The sequence below is a fragment of the Palaemon carinicauda genome, chromosome 31, assembly GCF_036898095.1.
Source record: "Palaemon carinicauda isolate YSFRI2023 chromosome 31, ASM3689809v2, whole genome shotgun sequence".
Classification (NCBI taxonomy): domain Eukaryota; kingdom Metazoa; phylum Arthropoda; class Malacostraca; order Decapoda; family Palaemonidae; genus Palaemon; species Palaemon carinicauda.
The window spans coordinates 58,437,987-58,455,486 of record NC_090755.1 but is presented as its reverse complement, the minus strand read 5'-3'; positions in this window follow the sequence as shown (position 1 = coordinate 58,455,486).

The window sequence follows — 17,500 nt, the reverse complement described above, 5'->3', positions numbered from 1 at the left end:
TAGCTCACAACCATTGTAAGCTCGATCTTTAACTCATCCTCCTCTCTTAGCAGCACTCTTAAGAGCATCATCTGTAATTTGCAAAGTTGTGACCACGTGTTCTCTATTGGATTGTGATGCTATTATTGAACGTCAATTTAATTATACAGTACAGTATTGTGACAATGGCTTCAAAGATAATTAAGAAAGATGAAAAGGAATTAATTCCCGTAAAAGTGAAAAACGAAATATTGAGGACCACAAACAAGATACATGTGACAGACTGGCAAAAATGTACAATTGTATAAAATCAACAATTTGTACAATTCTCAAGAAAACAGAAGAAATAAAATCAATTGATATTGTGAAAGGGGTGCTGTCACTGACAAAACAAAGGCCATGTAAAACAAAACAAAAAAAAGGCAATTCATGGTCACAAGCTCATGAAAGACCAGTAACGTTGCTGATGTGTGCTAATACCAGCAGGGATTACAAAGTCAAACCTCTCTTGGAGTACCACTCAGGGAATTCGGGAGCATTTATAAAATGAATGTTATCCGGCAGTCAAAAATAAGGCTCAGGAGACATGCATTTTGTTAGCGGAATGGGTGAATGAGGTTTTTGGTTCTGAGATCAAAAACTACCTCGTGGATAAAAATCTCCCGCTCCTAGCATTGTTACAGATGGACAATACTTCTGCCCATCCTGCAGCCATTCCAGACAAACTGATGGAGTAGCTCTCCAAGAGTTTTGGAAAGAACATTTCCACATCGTCAGCTTCCTCTAAATCATTGACAAAGCCTGGGAAACGGTCATCAACAGAACCTTTAATTCTTCATGGAGGAAACTGTGGCCTGGATGCATTCCTGAACACAATTTTGAAAGATTTGAGCTGACCAATAGGCAACTGACAAAGAAATTGTATCCTTCGGCATGACAATGTTGGCGGTTGATAAAGACAACATCAACGATCTTCTTAAACAGAACGCAGCTCACAACCAAAGAGCTGTTGATGTTGCAAGATGAGGAGCAATAAGAGGTTCCAGAGGAGGAGTGACATCTCTTGATTCCAGTGAAATAAGAATGTTGAAAATATGTGGAACCGTGTAAAATTTTGTAGAAACACATCACCCAGTTATGGGGTTCGGCACACAAAAACAACAAATGCATCTGTTTCAAGTCTAATGCAGGACAAAAGTCTGGGATTTGTCCAGCTGTTATGACTATGCTGACTAGTGTAGATTGGTGCGGGTGAGTGATTTTCGTCTGATCACTCATAAAAAATCAATCTAGCATGGGTAGCCCAGCCTAGTACAGTTTTACTGACCATGGCGATATGCAAACCCTTTCACTAAGTTATGGCATCCCACACTCAGAAAGGGATATGGACTGACAAACAAGGAAAATTTGCGGATATAGAGTGGCATAGAAAGACCATCAACGGGCGCGAGTGGAGTGAGGTCTTAGCTCTGCGGTGGAGTAGTTATGGCCGATGATGATGATGTATGTATGTATGTGTATATATATATATATATATATATATATATATATATATATATATATATATATATATATATATATATATATATATATATACAATATACATATATATAATATACATATAATATATATATATATATATATATATATATATATATATATATATATATATATATATATATATATATATAATTACTATTTCATTGTCACACATGAAAATTCCTCTGAAAACTTGCTTCGTATGTCAATTGCCTCCAAATCATCGTCATTATTGTCATTAATATCTCTATTATTATCATTACTTGCTTTATTATTATTATCCACATAGCATATTCGTTGATTTTCTAAAGTACTTCATTTATTCAAGTAAAACTATAAAATGTCTAGGTTTCTCTTTAACTTTTGTATTCAACAATCCTTCAAAATATACTATGTTCATTTTCTTGTACAAAATACCCTTTCATTTTTCCTGCAGACAAAGAATCATTTTAGGCCAAGGATAACAAAGGAAAAAAAAACACAGCCTCATTGAGACACAGCAGGGAATCAGATACTCATTTGAAAGGTAAAGCAGCAAGACTTTTATTATGTGATCCTTGTAAGATTAGCCTAGATCTGGCTGGTGTCAGGGGGAGATGGTGGTAACGGGAGGGGGTGCCTAAAAGAGAAGCTCTTTACAAACTCGTTTTTCTACATATGTGAGATTCAAGAAGGTAATTGAAGAAAGCATGTCATTGCTGTGCTTTTACAAATGGCTTGCTCATGTGCATTTGTCCTAGAGCAATGTTTATCTTAGACGATTGGTATACTTGTTCAATTAGTGTTAGTATGTATATAGGCTCAAGCGATGAACCGATGTTGTTGACAAAGATGATCTGCTTTGAGGGACAATTTGCCTGCTTTTTCACGATTTCATATCTATACAGATTATCTTTCTGTCTGTTGAACTTTTTTTACATTTAAAGTTACTTGCTGCTTTGGGGAAAATTTGCCTGTTTTTTTTTTCTTTTTAACTATATATCTACATAAATTATTTATCGCTGTCAATCTTCTTTTACTTTAAAATCATTTGCTGCTTTGGGGGACAAATTAACTGCTTTTTTTTCTATATGACATATCTTTATAGGTTATTTATCTTACTGTTAATCTTCCTTTCCCTATAACAAAAAAAAAACATAACTTTTCCTCCTTGTCTTCTGCATCTTTCCCCACTCGGGCATATTCCATTTAAAACTTATTAACCCATCAGATTTTTTTCTCAAATTAATGATACCACAATCTAACAATAAACATTATCATAATGATAATAACCATAACATGTATCTTGGCTACCCCTGTAAGGAGGTTATATACAATCCTCTGTGTTTGCTTGTTTGTCAACAATACTTCTTTTCCAAGGGCTTAACTCGTTTTCCATTCTTGGTTAATATTATTCTCGTACCAAGAACCAGTATATTAAACTTGACATGGATTCTGGTCTGTCTACTTATCAGTGTTGCTCTCTTGCTTTTTTTAATATTACTTCTGTTAACACAATCGTATAAAACATGAAAAAAAAAAATTATTTTTTATTAGATGTTTTAAAGGCTGATTCTGAACCAAAGATCTGTCTATTGAATGACTTTGACTGTCTGAGTCAGTTCCGGCAACAGGAAAAGTCATCCCTCTACGGTTAAGGGAAGAAGAAAATAGAAAAAAAGGAAATATGCCATCCTTAAAAAATACTAGAAAAGGAAAAAGGATTTCGCAGTCATTGAAGTCCACATAAAATGCATGAAGTGAGGGAATATATTTCTTTCACAGACGAATTTCGAATTATTTTACTTTAAAATAGGCACATAAATAGTAATGACTACATGAAATTAACCAAACACTAATATACTTATATTTTTCGCAAATGACAAAATTCATTTTTAGCATATGCAAACATCTTTATTTCGTTCTTTATCCAAATGCACAGTTGTTCACTTTTTTTTTCTTAATCAGAATAAAATGTATAGGCAACGGAGACCCATCATACAATGTTCCACTTCTCCGATCTACTTGGTATATTGCAGGAATGAAAAACCAGCCGGGTTCTATTCATGGAATGGAAAATGCTATCACATCACTCTCCAGAATCCACAATCCTATATCTTCACATCATCTATATCTATGCTAATAGAAAATGGCTTTCTTTATCCTCTTTCAAAATTTTCATATATCTTATGTTATTAAATGTCTTTCCTCGATTACATACGATGTACGGTTGGACGCAAGAATTCGTGGAACACTTTCCTTTGACGAAGCCCCGCCCACTACCTCTGCCATCTCTCACTATATGTTTGGTTACTCGCCCCGAAGTGAGGGTGTGACAAGGTGCACTAATTTGGAGCAAGGTACGACAGGATTTACTGTGTCCAACTGCACATTTACCTCCTCCTTCGGCTCCACTTATGTGTCAGTATATAGGCAATATACACGTGCGCTCAATAGTGATCTATACAGACGACTAATTTGCCAATCTAATCCTGTGGACAAATCTTGGTTTGGAAGGGGAGCTTCTTACTTTCATTTCCGATTCCCCTTTTCGCAAGGCTACAGATAATGAGTATCTAAAATACTTTGTTAAAAGATAATATAAGAGTTCAACAAATGCTGCGCTTTTATATGTGCGTGTATATATATATATATATATATATATATATATATATATATATATATATATATATATATATATATATATAATGTGTATGTGTATATATATATATATATAATGTGTATGTATATATATATATATATATATATATATATATATATATATATATATATATATATATATATATAATACATATTTATATATACACACACTATATAAAACAACAAATGCAGCCGTTTGTAATTACTGCAGGACAAAATATAATACATATATACTGTATATATACATATATATGTGTATCTATATATATATATATATATATATATATATATATATATATATATATATATATATATATATATATATATACATATATATTAACGACAAATCGCTGGAACGTGCGATGTTTCAAAATGACAGCCGGCCTGCTGTCACACACACACACACACACACACACACACACACATATATATATATATATATATATATATATATATATATATATATATATATATATATATATATATATATATATATATATATATATATATAACCCGATAGTGACTCTTTATTATAGAGGGAATATATCTCAAATACCCATCTACAGTTACGAGAACCTCACATTATCGTTTGGAAATGGTAGATTTAATTGGAAGTTTCTCGTTGCTGACGTCACTTTGCCAATCCTCGGTGCGGATTTCCTCTCTCATTTCCACCTTCTGGTCGATGTCGGCCACCGACAATTGGTCAACACAGACTTGTACTTATCGACACCTGTTCAACCCGCCCCCTCCAACCTCGCTCTCCACATCAGCGCACCCACGGATGCCTATGCCCACCTCCTCACGTCGTACCCGGAAATTTTCCGTCTAGAACTTCGCCAAATGCCCACGGCTCCTGCCAAGCACGGTATTTATCACCATATCAAGACGACGGGACCCCCAGTCTTTGCAAAATTCAGATGTCTGGCACCGGAACGACTTGCAGCCGCCAAACAAACGTTCGCCGAAATGGAGGAAATGGGCCTTTGCCAAAAGGCCTCCAGCCCATGGTCGTCACCCTTACACATCATTCTGAATTAAGACGGCTCCCTCCGTCCGTGCGGGAATTACAGGTGACTGAACATGCAAACTGAACCGGATCACTACCCCCTCCCAAACATCACCGACATAACCTCCTACCTGCACAAAGCGAAGGTTTTCTCCACGCTCGACCTCCTAAAGGGGTATTATCAGGTACCTATGAACCCAGAAGACATCCCCAAGACCACCATCACCACTTCGTTTGGAACATGCACCTTCGATTACTCCTGTTTTGGCCTTCGTAATGCTGGGGCCACTTTTCAACGTCTCATGGATGTCATCTTAGGGGACCTCCCCTTCTGTGTATGTTATGTGGACAGCATACTTGTGTTCTCTTCCTCAAAAAAGGAACACCTCCGTCACCTGCGCATCGAGCTCGACCACCTGCAACAAAACGGCCATGTAGTCCGGTACAACAAATGTACCTTTGGCACCAACGAAGTGTCGTTCTTAGGGCACCGCATCACTCCTGAAGGAGTCCATCCCCTCCCTGAGAAGCTAGCAGCCGTTCAGAACTTCTCCACGCCCTCGACCATCAAAGCTCAGCAGGAATTCTTGGGCATGATCAACTATTATCACCGTTTTCTGCCAGCCATTGCCGCCACTCTTGCTCCCATCTATGCCTCCCTCAAGGGCAAGCCAAAAGACCTGAAGTGGGGTTCCCTTCAAGAAGTGGCCTTCTGCAATGCAAAGAAGGCCCTATCAACTGCTGCGGCTCTCACTTTTCCCCTCCCACATGCCCCTCTCCTTCTCTCCACCGATGCCAGCGACGTTGCTATTGGTGCAATACTCGAACAGGTGGTCAACGGCTCGCCCCCCCCCCCCCCCCCATTGGCCTTCTCCAGCATAAAACTGTCCAAGGCAGAATCGGGTTATTCTTCCTTCGATCACGAATTGCTGGCTGTGCACTTGGCTGTCCATCACTTTCGCCATTTCTTAAAAGGTACGCCCTTCATCATTCGCACAGACCACATGTCTTTGGTGCACGCCTCCACTCGACAGTCTGACGCCTGGTCCGCCCGGCAACGCCGACATCTCTCACCCATGGCTGAATACAATTGCACCCTTCTACACGTCCGTGGGAAAATGAATCTCGTTGCCAATGCCCAGTCAAGAAACACATTGGCTGCCATTCAACTGGGATTGGATAACAACGCCTTGGCTGAAGCCCAACGACAGGATCCAGAGTATCAAGCATGTAGGACATTCTGCACATCCCTCCCTTGGGAAGACATCCCCCTCGACGACTCCAACACCACCCTCCTCTATGACGTCAGTACTGGTAGACCGCAACCTTGGATTCCTGCTCCCATGCGCCGACAGGTGTTTGATTTCATTCACAGCCTTTCACATCCCTCACGCCGTTCTACTGCACAGCTGCTGAAGACGATGTTTATTTGTCACGGTATTTCTAAGGATGCTAAGGATTGGGTCCGCGCCTGTACTTCTTGCCAAACTTCCAAAGTACATCGACATACGGATTCAGGAGTGGGCAACTTTCCTCAACCTCAGCGTCGTTTCGCCCACATTTACGTCGACGTTGTAGGCCCCCTTCCCACATCACAAGGACCTTGTTACCTGTTTACTGTCATCGACCGCTCCACTCGTTGGCCTGAAATCATTCCCATGGAAACTGCAACGTCCGCCTCGTGTTCACCTGCCTTACGCTCAAGATGGATTGCAAGATTTGGTATCCCTGAGCATATTACTTCTGACAGGGGTACCACTTTCACCTCTCACTTGTGGACATCATTAGCGAATCTCCTGGGCATCGCCCTACATCAGACAACTGCCTACAACCCCGCTGCCAATGGAATGGTTGAACGTTTTCATCACACCCTCAAAGCAGCTTTGATGTCCTGCTGCAAGGATTCCAACTGGTTTACTCAGCTTCCCTGGGTCCTCCTGGGACTAAGGACCACTCCTAAAGACACCCTCGACGTCTCGGTACCTGAAATGGTGTATGGCGACCCGTTGGTCGTCCCTGCCGAATTTTTTCCTTCTGCAACCACCTCCGACGATCTCCAGCACATACGTCATGTCGTGGGAAAATTTACTCCATGACGCAAGACCATAATATATTACAGAAAAAAATGAGAAAACATAATATTGTGGGAAAGATAGGAAAATGGGTAAAAGAATTCCTGCAAAACAGATAACAGATAGTGGTTGCAAATGACGAGAAATCAGATGAAGATCAGGTAATATCTGGCGTGCCACAGGGTACGGTATTAGCTGCACTGCTGTTTGTTATTATGATCTCAGACATAGACTGTGATGTTAAAAACTCTGTAGTGAGAAGTTTCGCCAATGACACAAGAATAAGTAGAGAAATTACTTGTGATGAAGATAGGAACTCACTACAAAGAGATCTAAACAAAATATATGAATGGGTAGAGATAATTAGGATGGTATCTAAATCCGGTAAATTCGATTCAATAAACTATGAAAACAGAGAAGGAATGGTATATGCATACAAGGGACCTAATAACGAGACAATCACAAACAAGGAGCAATTAAAGACCTTGGTGTAATGGTGAATAGGAATATGTTATGCAACGATCAAATACCAACACTGTTGGCTAAATGTAAAGCAAAATTGGGAATGTTATTCAGACACTTTAAAACAAGAAAAGCTGAACACATGATTATGCTTTACAGAACTTATGTACGTAGTACACTCGAGTACTGCAATGTGATATGGTACCCACACTACCAAAAGGATACTACACAAATAGATTGTACAAAGGTCCTATACTGCTAGAATAGAGGAAGTTAAGGGCCTTGACTACTGGGAAAGACTGTAATTTTCAAAACTATACAGTCTAGAAAAGAGAAGAGAACGCTACATGATAATACAAGCATGGAAGCAAATAGAAGGAATTACTGAAAACATCATGGAGCTAAAAATATCAGAAAGAGCAAGCCGAGGTAGATTAATAGTGCCAAAAACTATACCAGGAAAACTGAGGACGGCGCACACGACATTAATCGATAATGCAGCGACTATTCAATGTGCTGCCAGCTCATCTAAGAAACATATCAGGAGTGAGCGTAGATGCGTTTAAGAATAAACTCGATAAATACCTAAGATGCATCCCAGACCATCCAAGACTGGAAGATGCAAAATACACCGGAAGATGCATTAGCAACTCTCTGGTGGATATACGAGGTGCCTCACACTGAGGGACCTGGGGGAACCCAAACAAAAAATAAGGTTTTTTTTAAGGTTTTAAGATAAGACAAGACTTACAAGCCCCCAGCGAAGCATCACATACCGACAGACTTGCACTCTGCAAAGCACGTCTTCCTACGCATCAACACTAGCAAGCCACCACTAACGCCCCCTTACACAGGCACTTTCCTTGTGATCCGACGCAGTCCAAAAGCATTCCTACTAAACATTCGTGCCAAACGAGACTGGGTCTCCATTGATCGTCTAAAACCTGCTTATCTCCTGCCAGATGACCCGCCTACAGTTCGCCTCTCTAGATCAGGGGGCCCTATTTAACATGTACAGTATGTCATTTTTGGGGGGAGAGCCATGTACCAACCGCGTGTCACACGATCGTACATAGTAACGACATTTCTTTTTTTTTAATATATTATGTTTTGTATCTTCAGTCTCCCCTCGCACTGATAGGGACCAGAATAAACATGCCTGTTTTTCTCACCATTAACTCATAACAGCACAGGTTGTCGGTTGATCATGAAATTGCCTGTTATGTTTTTATGTCCTTTTTGCCTGGATTTTATGTATATATAAACGGATGTTCTGTAATAAAGTTACTCAGTTGCTTTCATCCTGCCTTCTTAGTCACAGCCTTTCTCGGCCTGTCACAATCCATTTGCAAAAATGAAAATGTTAAGGGATATACTTCTTAAAAGAGCACTTTCAGCTCATGAACACCAAGAACTTCTGCTGATAATATGTTTTGTTATAGTTTAATAACCATCAAGGACAAAAGGACTCCCAAACTGATAACTCATGGCAATATGGCAAAACAAAGAGCAAAGATTGGATGTACAAACAATAGTAAAAGATCTGGAATGCAAAGGAAATGTCACGGGACTGGGGAGATAGTTGGATGATTAAATTGCATAATAAAAAAAAAAAAAGAGACGTGTTAAACTATGTGAACTACAAAGTAATAAAGATTTTGAAGCCTGTATTCAAGATACTAAAAAGAGTAGTAGAATGAAGATTGAGAGTTGATAGACACATTTCGGTTTATGAAAGGAAAAAGCACAGAGAAGTATTTAGGGGGAAACAGGGTATTTTACATGTGTATTGTGGAGCTTGAAAAGGCCTATGGCAGGGTATCAAGCTATTGGTGACTGAGAGAGAAGTACAGGACGAGTTGGTCAGAATAGCTTCTATCAGAAACCTGCTCTGATTCCATTTTTGTTTCTCATTGTTATAGACATTCTATCTTCAGAATTAATGACCAATGAAGAACTGTGGGTAATAATATTTGCTGGTGATTTAGTCATTGCAGCAGACAGAAAAAATAACTGCAAGAAAGGCATTTAGCAAGGGCACCAACCACCCGTTGAGATACTTCTGCTAGAGAATTATGGGGTCCTTTGACTGGCCAGCCAATACTACACTGGATCCTTCTCTCTGGTTATGGTTCTTTCTCGTTGCCTACACATACACCGAATAGACTGGCCTATTCTTTACAGATTCTCATCTGTCCTCATACCTGACAACACTGAGTTACCAAACAATTCTTCTTCACTCAAGGGGTTAACTACTGCGGTGCAATTGTTCAGTGGCTACTTTCTTCTTGCTAAGGATAGAACAGACTCTTTAGCTATGGTAAACAGCTCTTCTGGGAGAAGGACACTCCAAAATCAAACCATTGTTCTCTAGTCTTAGGAAGTGCCATAGCTTCTGTACCATGGTCTTCCACTGTCTTGGGTTAGAGTTCTCTTACTTCAGGGTACACCCAGGACACACTATTCTATCTAATTTCTCTTCCTCTTGGTTTGGTAAAGTTTTTATACTTTTTATAGGATATGTGTATTTTAATGTTACTGTTCTTAACATATTTTATTTTTCCTTGTTTCCTTTCCTCACTGGGCTGTTTTCCCTGTTGGAGCCTCTGTGCTTAAAACATCCTGCTTTTCCAACAAGAGTTGTAGTTTAGCAAGTAATAGTAATAATAATAATAATAATAATAATAATAATAATAATAATAATAATAATAATAGAATCCCTAAATGGGGAAAGCATTGAACATAACCATTGGAGAGACAGGAGTTAATGGTTAATAGTAGGAAAGGTATGAAGAACTAAACATTCAAGATGAAGATGGTACAGTACTAAAACAAGAACAATGAGTTTAACTACTTGGGATCAATAATAACAGAAAAGGTAGGTTTACTGAAAAAGCAGCGAGACAAACAGTAGAGGGATGGGTAAAATGAAGGGAAGTAACTGGAGCTGTTATAGACATGACAATCCCATTAAGACTAAAAATAAAGATCTATAAGAAAGGTATCAGGCCCGTACTATTACATGGCCAGAAGCTTAGGCCCTTGAGCGGAAACAATAGGAACTGTTGGAAAGAACTGAGATGAAGATGGTGAGAAGGATTGGTGGATTATCACTACTTAAAAGGAAGGAGAGTCAAGATACAAGAAGAATGTGTGGTACATTTAATGTAGAAGTAAGGTTAGGGAAGCTTGCCTGGGATACTAGGGCCATGTAATAAGAAGGGAGGATGTGGAGCCATTAAAGAGAGCTAAGAAATTGCCAATGATGTGGATGAGTGTGCGGCGTCAGTGGATCAGATGGACGGATGTGGATCAAAGGAATAAAAATAGATTGAGAAAGAATCGAGTGTCTAACCCTCCTATACAGTAGGACTAATAAGGCCAATAGAAGAAATATGACAAAAAGGGACTAAATGAAAGAGACTATCTCACACGTAGCCTTTAAAGTCGAAGATTTTCTAACTGAGACGTCTCGGAAGAGTTATGTTTGATAAAAATCTTTATAACCGTTCAAATTAAGAAATTTCCTAAAGACTGCGGGAGACAGGACAGAGAGCATTCCTGGAAAAGGGTAAAACACCGGCAGAATGATCCAGGGGGGGAGGGTATGGTAAGACATGATTCTCGTAGAACCTAATAATGCAAAGCTAAGTGACACGGAGGGATTAGAGACGAGTGGTAATTTGTCACAGACATAAACTTGACAGCAAAAGGAGTGGGAGAGTATTTTATCTTCACAAGAAATCATATAAATGTTTTTTTTTTTTGATAATTTCTCCCCAACATCTTTTCGAAAGAGGTCTAGGGGTAATTTTCTAATCACTCCATATCAGGGAAAATTCCTAATTTTGGTTAATGATATTGCAAATGGAAGGAGGTATGTATATATGATATCAATGTGACGCTTACGATATAATGAAAATTTACATTAATAATGAAAATGAATCCTAATAATGTCAATTTAAATAAAATCATATCTATATATGACCTTTTATGCAGTAATTTCTTCGAATTTATAGGAATTTGACATTAGGCCAGGGAGTAAGTAGATGGTTGGGACAGGCATAAACTTTCTTATTACATGTTAAATAGGTTTTCCTTACGGGGAAAATGTTGGTTATCTTTGTCTGAAATACGATAATATGAAATTAGTTCTAAGATTTACGTAATGATTTAGTGTTATCTTGCTAGGAGTGAAATCGGTTGAGATGCAAACACAAGTAGGTGAGAATACGTCTCCCATGCTAGGTGGTGAGAAGAACTTAGGTTAGGTGGTATTTTTTTGTTTTTGTTTCCTTTTGTAAAATGTGTTTTTTTTAGGACCCAACTTTGGAATTTCAGAACGTCTAAAATTTTCTAAATATGGGTGTCCAATATTTGCATCAGAAAATCTCAAAGTACATAAAAATCTCCATAAACACTTTTTTTATTTTCCTTAGAAACATTTACCTATATTTCAATTACTGGTCAGGTCCGTCCCATCCTACTCCAAAGGCTCCTTACATTATTTCTAAAAAAAAGTTTTGTAGAATATTTTTGGATCATTTTTCTTCGGACTAAACTCGCATTCTTGACAGAGAGAGAGAGAGAGAGAGAGAGAGAGAGAGAGAGAGAGAGAGAGAGAGAGAGAGAGAGAGGAGAGAGAGAGAGAGAGAGAGAGAGAGAGAGAAACTTCTTGCCGAGAGTATGTGAAAAAAAAATTGTTGGAATAAAATAAAATCTTAGATTCCTAAATGTAGTTTTCGAGTTCCTTTCGAATCTCATTGAGAAAAAAAAAAAAAAAAAGAAGAAGAAGAAGAAGAAGAAGAAGAAGAAGAAGAAGAAGAAGAAGAAGAAGAAGAAGAAGAAGAAGAAGAAGAAGAAGAATGAAACTTTCCTTGAAATATAACTTTCATAACTTTTTTCTAAAAAAATATCACGAAATAAAGGTGGATTTTTCTTTTACGGGAATAATGAAAAATCACTTCCATGCCATTCCGACCGAATTGGGAATCAGAAATGGAAGCCTTTTCATCGTGGTTTGAATTAATAATTAGGCCGTTTTCGTTGGCTGGCAGATATATATATGAATTAGTGATCCATAAATTCTGAATTACTGAATAAAGCGAATTCATAAATCCTCCCTGAATACTATCAGCTTCTGTATGAAATATCTAAAGTTATTCAATGCATTTGGAACTTCAATCTTACTTTCTGATAATCATATCTATCTTTAGGTATATATATATATATATATATATATATATATATATATATATATATATATATATATATATATATATATATATATGTATATATATTCATTTATCTATATAAATATACAGTATACATACACAATGATTGGGATAATACTAAGACAAAAAAGCAACATGGATACGAGAGCATAAGTAGAGAATATTCAAACATGTCAGAAAAAGAAATGGATATGAGCAGGACATATGAAGGGTAGATAATAGATGGACATTACGAATAACAGAATGGGTCCATAGAGATTGCAAGAGAAACATGGGAAGGAAGAGAAGATGATGGATTGACGAACTGAGAAAATTTCCGGGTATAAACTGGCATAGTGACCATAATTGGATGCAATTGGAAGGACATGTCTGAGGCCTTCGTTCTGCAGTGGACTAGATGATGATGATGATGATAATGATTATTTATATATATATATATATATATATATATATATATATATATATATATATATATATATATATATATATATATATATATATATATATATATATACACACACAACATCGTTATCAATAACTATGGGACAATTAAAATTGAAGTGTATCCCTTTTTTAAGAATAAAATATTTTTTCACCATCCATGAATAATACTGTACAGCTAAATCATAGCGAATTAAAGAACAACCAGCTATCTATAAATCCCATACTATCTAAATTTTTTTCATGTCTTTTGGAAAAACGTATGAATAGATTTGCTGAAAGTGATCATCTATTCCTTGGTTTGTAATTTGCTTTTCGTGAAGGCCTTGGAACATGTGATGCCCTTCTCACAATCTTCAATGACATACAGAAATCCCTTGCCTGTGGTCAGGAAGTTCGTATAATTGTCCTTGAGTTTAGTGCTGACTTTGACCGTGTTAATGATGAGGCCCTTGATTTCAAAATCGATCATTTGGGATTGGGTCGTTCTTTTCTTAGCATCATTACTGAATTTCTAAATAATAAATTGCAAAAGAGATGGGCACCATAGTGTTCTTGACCTATTCTTTTCATACCATATACACATGACATATGGTTTAGCATTAAAAAACAAGCTGGTTGCGTATGCAGATGATGCTACACTCTTTCAATCAATTCCATCTCCTGAATGTAGACCTGGGGTTGCTGAATCCCTTAATAGAGATAAGATAAAATTAGTGCATAGTGTAAATTATGAAGTATGAACTTTAATCCTATCAAAACTCAAAGTATGATGATAAGTAGGCCGAGAACAGTGACTCCTCATAATTCAGATCTCAGCCCTGATAATGTTTCTTTAACTCTGTATAACTCTTTTAAAACTTTAAATGTGAATTCTCGACAGCAAATTTACTTTTGAACAACACATTAGGTTTGTATCTTCTTCAATTGCGCGCGCACACACACACACACACACACACACACACAAGAGTCTTATTGAGGAAGTCTATTAAGATTTTAAGTGATCAATCTATTTTGATGAAGTGTTTTTAATTCTTTTATTCAACCTTGTTTCGAGTATTGTTCTCCTGTCTGGTCTTTAGCTGCAAATTCCCATCTTATTTGTATGACAAGAACTCGAGATCTATTAAATTTCTTATCCCTGATCTAGATAATCTCTGGCACTGTCGTTCAATTAGTTCGTTATATATATTGCATGAGATTTTTCATAATTCTAACCATCCCTTACATTCACATCTTCCAAGATAATACCATGCTGTTCGTAATACTAGGTAAGCAGTTAATTCTAATATTCTTGCCTTCTCCATCGTGAGGCTCAATACAACACAGTATTCTACAAGTTTTATTCCAGCTATCATCAATTTGTGGAATGAACTTCCTAATCGGGTAGTTGAATGGATTGAACTTCAAATGTTTTTATGTTGAAAAAGCTGACATAAGTCTCTTTTTATAGTTTATATATGAAGGATCTGTATTAATGCTGTTATTGTTCTTGAAATGTTTTATTTCCATTATTTATTACTTTTGATATAGTTTATTTATTTCCTTTCCTCACAGTGCTAGTTTTTCCTTATGGAACCCTTGGTTTTATAGCATCCTGCTTTTCCAACTAGGGTTTTAGCTTAGCTGGTAATAATAATAATAATAATAATAATAATAATAATAATAATAATAATAATAATAATAATAATAATAATAATAATAATAATATAAATAATAACAATAATAATAAAAATAATAATAATAATAATAATAATAATAATAATAATAATAATAATAATAATAATATACAATTTAACTTCGATTGAAAATAACATCACTCGAACAATGTACATGAAAATAATTAGCGGAAAATTTCCAACTATTTATGATAGCAGCATGGCCATTTTAACATTAAAATATCAATTATTATGGCAACAATATTTACCTAACAGAAAATTATATCAGCAATAATAATAATAATAATAATAATAATAATAATAATAATAATAATAATAATAATAATAAAAGTAATCGTCGTTACAATTGTTAGAGCATAAATGAAAAATAGAATAGTGAAGGATGTTAAGAAGGAAATTGCTTTCTATATACATAAATACATATATACACATACATAACACACACATATTATATATATATATATATATATATATATATATATATATATATATATATATATATATATATATATATATATATATCTATATATATAATATATATATATATATATATATATATATATTTATGCATATACTGTATATATGTATGTGTATATGTATATATATATATATATATATATAGAGAGAGAGAGAGAGAGAGAGAGAGAGAGAGAGAGAGAGAGAGAGAGAGAGAGAGAGAGAGAGAGAGAGAAAAAAATTGCTTTACATATACATGCATATATACATATTTATATATATGTATATTTATATATATATATATATATATATATATATATATATGTATATATATATATATATATATATATATATATATATATATAATTATATATACACACACATATATTTTTTTCATAATCACAGAAATACATTTGAATATATTTTAATGAGTAACTTACATTACCAGTTTATCCTCTTAAAATGAATATTCAATCAATTTCAAATATAGTTTTCTTGGTATTATCTTTTCGATCGTAAGTTAGGACGGGTTTACCGCTATTTTTATACCATCATTAATAATTTTCATTTTTATCCCCAATAACTTGATAATAATCCTCATTAATATCAATATCATTATTGCTATTGCTAATATACTACAAAATCGATACGACTTCCAAATAATTCTTTATTATTATCATTATTACTACTAGAAAATACTATAAGAGCCGGACTGGGGACATTTCCTCCAGTGATAATAATAGTTATCGTTTGTAGAAATATCGTTATTATTGAAAAAAACAGTAACTTGCCAAAAAAAAAATAAACAAATAAATAAATAACAAAACCCAACAACAACAGCAACAACAACAACTCAAGAGTTGAAAGAGAGAAGAGATGATTATGAATAGAAATATAAGTTCTCTTGCTTGAGGGTACACTCGGGCACACTATTCTATCGTATTTCTTTTCCTCTGTTTTTTTTTTTTTTCAAGTTTTTATAGTTTATATAGGAAATATTTATTTTAATGTTTTTACTGTTCTTAAAATCTTATATTTTTCCTTGTTTCCTTACCTCACTGGGCTATTTTCCCTGTTGGAGCCCTTGAGCTTATGACATCCTGCTTTTCCAACTCAGGTTGTAGCTTGGCAAGTAATAATAATAATGATGATGATATAATATTCAATATACCAATCAAAACAGCGCATGGAAGTAAGCTTACCAGCAAAGCGACTTAGAGCTTAAGAACAGCATATCTTGAAGCTTAAGAATGATCTCTTTGAGTGATAGCAAATGTAGCCAAAGGGAATCATCCATTCTCTCTCTCTCTCTCTCTCTCTCTCTCTCTCTCTCTCTCTCTCTCTCTCTCTCTCTCCCTGGAGCTCATGATGAAATTTAAAGCCTTTTATTAATTATGAACTAAATTAATCCAGCAACTATATGTATATTCTCTTATTATTATCATTATTATTATTATCACTTGCTAAACTACAGCCCTAGTTGGAAAAGCAGGATGCTATAAGCCCAAGGGCACCAACAAGGATAATAGCCCAGTGAGGAAGGGAAATAAGGAAATAAACGACAAGAGATGTTCAAGAATAATAACATTAAAACAAATCTTTCATATATAAACTATAAAAATTTCAAAATAACAAGAGGAAAAAAATAAGATAGAATAGCGTGTATACCCTCAAGCAAAAGAATATACTTTAGAGATTTTCCTTTTTTTACCTTTTAATTGAATATTATTTTATTCTTTATATGTAATAAACGATATCGGCGTCAATGACCTTCGATGTCACGATGCCAGAAAAACCAAAATCACTCATTCATTCAATAGAGATTTTCCCAAATGACCAACAACATTCTATATCTTTTAATTTCAACAATTGCTTTCCCTTCAAAAAAAAAAAAAAAAAAAAAAAAAAAAAAAAAAAAAAAAAAAAAACATTGGAATGATTTAATTCTTTATAAGACAAAACATTCGATGAGATATCCATTTTCTCAAA